We start from the raw sequence: 4,345 nt of genomic DNA, 5'->3' as shown, positions 1-4,345 counted from the left end.
AACAACTTTAAATCAATGCATGGCTCATGAATCATGCTAGATCATGCAATGTGATCGGATCAACATAAAGAATAACAAAAGTAGATCAAGAATCTAACCTCAACAATCAGATCAAACGGTTTAGACTCTAAGGATCAAGCTTAGAAATCTACTTCTCTCTCAAGAACTCTTCTACCTTTCTTCTTAGAGCTTCTCTCTCTACCATGCAAAAGATATGACAAAAATGATATGTTTTCTCTACTGCTAGCAGACTTAACCCTCTGCTAGGACACGTGGCACCACCGGATTGGGTTTCCTCAAAAAAGTGATTGAAAGACAAGACATGTGTAAGACAAAGTGTATATAACAAGGTGACATGGGTACTCCGGCAGGTAATGACCTCAGATCAAGACATAGGCTTCGACAAGTAAAGTTTCAATGATCTCGGCTAGGAAGGATAACACTTGGCCTAGTTGTGCCACACCTCGGCCTAGATGTGCCACACCTCGGTCTAGGTCATACCAGTCCAGGAACAAGATCACCAGGTGCAGGGATTAAAGATTTAGGATGTCTAGCTGATAACATCTCGGCCTAGATGATACACATCTCGGCCTAGGTGATGCACACCTCGACCTAGATGACGACATCTCGACCAATATGCCAGGGCGAAGGTGGAGGTCAACCAAAGAGGTTCCAAGATGGTCCTAGGTGTAAGAGGTTCAAAGGTGCAACCTAGGCTTAAGATGACCTCAGCTAAACACACAGCAAACAAGGAACAAAGCATGCAACAACACTTAGATAAAACAAAACAGGATTTCATGAATGCAACTTAACAAGACAAAATCATATAAATGCATGTGAGCATGACTAAGGCAAAGTGAGGGTTGTTACATATATATAGTAATGTCCTGGGTGCTGGACTTGGCTAGTATTGTGTAGTTTGATAGTGTGCTTTACTTTTGGCGTTTGTTTATCGTATCGGGTCGTTGATAATTCTTTTTTGCTCTTACTAAAACCCCTTTAACATTTCCGGATTAAAATTTTTAAGTTTTGGGCGTTGGAATCTATTTTGGGATGCAAAATCAATTTTTGGGTTTTCCGGGTAAAATCGCTCGTGCGGATTTGGGTTCCGCTTAAGCAGATTTTCTATAAAAAATTTGGGATTTCTCTAAAGCAAACTGCCTGTAGAGATGACAATTTGAACTCGACCCCTCGATCCTAACTAGAACTGGTTTTTCCCGAAAAATACCCCCGACGGGCCGGGGATGGTATTTGAAAATAAATCCCTGACAATTTTTGGGCCGGGGACAGTGATAGTTTCCTCCGCCCTAGCCCCGTCCTCATCCTTGTTCCCGTTTTTACCTCGAACTGAAATTACTATTATATCCGTATATATATATATATATATGTGTGTGTGTGTTTCTTTAGGGATTACTGACTCATTTTAGGGATTTAGGTTTGCGTCGCATTCTCTCTCTTCTCTCTTCTGTGTTTGTACCATCGCCGTCGCTCGCTTCTCCCTTACTGCCAACGTCATTCCTGTCTCACCGGTGTCTCTCTTCTCCTCATTGGTGTCTTCCTTCTCCCTCACCGGCATCTTCTTTCTTCCTCATTGGCTCTCCTTCTCTCTTATAGTTGCAGCGGCTGGCCTCTCTTGCACCGCTATTGTTGCTATTGGTCCTCCCTTTTCACTCATCGGCATCTCCCTTCTCCCTAATTAGCAATCTGTCTCTCTTACAGCAGATCGCCTCTCTTTCACACAGAGAATCTTATCATCATGAAGCCCAGCCCAGCGATATGTGCTTCTCTCTTTCTCTCTCCCTCTTGTCTCACCCATCTTCATCTCTTTTTGTAGATACCATTTGATTTTTGTTAGGAAACAATTGCTTGATTTTTCTTGGTTTTTACGATATATATGTTGTGATTTTCTTGATTTTGTTTCGGATTTATGTATTTTGGTTATTTCTGAGATATAATTGATTTATATAGTTGTTTTACTTTCAAATCTATGTATTTTGGCTGCAGAACTTAACTTCTCATTAATTGTTTCTTTAAGGTTGTCATCAAATGGTATTGACATAACTTAAAAGTCTATTTTATCTTTTTAAGATGATATATTAAAAACCAAGGTAGATTAATGTTTCGGGCTGCTCCCACAGGAAGCCTTTCAGCCATATCCTTAAGCTATTTTGCATATAAACAACAAATAAAACAAATGAGTTGTCTCACCAATTGGTTTTAGAAATTATTCTAAATACATAATAAATCAAGTTTAAAGCTAATTAGAATGAAAGACTATATAGAACATGACTAATAATGTTTGAAATTTGATACATTCATAGAAGAATATTTTGTATTACCTATAATGATATTAAGAACCAAATCAAAAGAAAACTGTGTATGTGCGTGTCTAAGACTATGGTATTAAGAACCAGTTCTTTTGTTGCTCCACCATTATTTAAGTTGTTAGCTGCCTCTATTTATTCATTTCATGTTATTTTTATAAAGGTAAAAAATGTCAGATGTTAACTCTCAAGTACCAGTTGAGAGTGAGGCCTCACAACAATCATCGTCACCGTCTCTCTAATCAAAATGTTATTGATTTAGAAAAAGAGTCTAATACCTGTGGAGGAACTAGAAGAAAACCTAGTGTTATGTCGGAACACTTTAAGAAACAACAAGTCAATGGGGGTGTGGAAGGCAATGTGTAATTATTGTAATAAGCATCTTGGAGGTGATTCAAAAAATGGAACTAGACATTTTCATGATCACTATAAGAGTTGTACTAGGAAAAAAGTGATGGACATGAGACAAAAAGTTTTAACTAAAAACTTTAATAGAGAGTCCAAAAATGAATTTTTATATTTTTTTATTAGTATTTTGCTAGGAAAGAGTTGTCACGTGCCATAATATTGAATGAATATCCTCTCTCTATCGTAGATCATGTTGATTTTAAACTAGGGGTGTAACTCGGACAAGTTTGCTCGAGCTGGAGGGTTGCCCAAGGCCAATCTGAATTGTGTTTGGCAATGCCTAAGCCCGATCATCAACCCGAGCTTGGCTCTCAAAGCCCAGACCAAGCTTCATAATTTGAACTCGAGTTAGCCCAAATTGCCCAAACTTCACAAGAAATATAATGATATTACAACAAGAGGCCCTTTTTTATCCTTTCATATTGACATGAGAAATTAGGAAAAAAAAACTTAAGTTAAACATGATTTGTATAGAAGCATACCCTGATTAAACATTAACCACCACAATTCAATAAGCAGTTAATTTCATCATTATTCGAACTTTCACAAATGCAGCAGCATGATGCATCCAAATCTAAAATAGAGAACTGGCTATGGTTCATTTCAGTGGATCTGAACCATAGCTCAAAATGATCAGCATCTTCATGATTGCACTATTGCAATTCATGGATAAAGGCTAGGATAAACATTCTGCTATTAGTATATAAGCTAGACTAGTAAAATATTAATCAAGATATAAGAGTATAACTAGATTGCTTACTTGGAATCCTTAAGAGCAGGAACATCTACACAGATGGAATCCTTTCCTGATTAAATTTCATGGTCCTTGTTCCTCTCTCTGTCGTTCTTCAACTCTTTGAGGAAAAAATGAGAGTTTGAGACACAAAGAGGGAAAAAAATAATAGGTAGGGTTTAATATTTACTTTTATTCTAATGGTCCAAATACAAGATTCTAATCTAAGGGCCAAAGCCCAGCCAAAAAAAAAAAAAAAAAAAAAATCTAAGGGCCACCTCTTTATACATATATTATATAATTTTTATAATATATAAAATGCAACTAGGGTTCGGGTTGCTCGGTTACATGCAGCCTTTACCCAGGCCCGACCCAAATTGCAATTCAGGCATCGAAAATTTGCCCAGACCCGTCCAAATTACAATATATTGTTGCCTATGCCCTAAAAAAACTCGGGTTAGGTACGGGTTGCTCAGGTTGAGCCCGTCCAAGGTACACCCCTATTTTAAATGATATTCAGCGGCACTCCAACCATTATTTAAAGTACCTTCTTGAAATACGATAAAGAGTGATATTTTAAAGATTTATGATGTTGAAAGGGTGAAGATATTGAGTTTGGTGGAGAATAATAAAAGTAGGGTGGCATTCACAACTGATATGTGGACTGCTAGTAATAAAAAAAAAAAGATTCATAGCTATCACAACACACTTTATTGATGATTCATGGACATTGCAAAGTCGCATTTTAAGGTATATATTTGTAAATTTGCAAATCATTTAAAAGTTCTATCTTATTCAGTTCAATTTGCATTTTATTAATAATTGTTCATGAATATTGCATTTTAGGTTTATTTATGTTCCATGTCCATACACAAAAGAA

The sequence above is a fragment of the Camellia sinensis genome, chromosome 5, assembly GCF_055761805.1.
Source record: "Camellia sinensis isolate YWXY chromosome 5, ASM5576180v1, whole genome shotgun sequence".
In the NCBI taxonomy this organism is placed as follows: domain Eukaryota; kingdom Viridiplantae; phylum Streptophyta; class Magnoliopsida; order Ericales; family Theaceae; genus Camellia; species Camellia sinensis.
The sequence above is the reverse complement of the archived record's forward strand: the minus strand, read 5'-3'. Positions refer to the sequence as shown.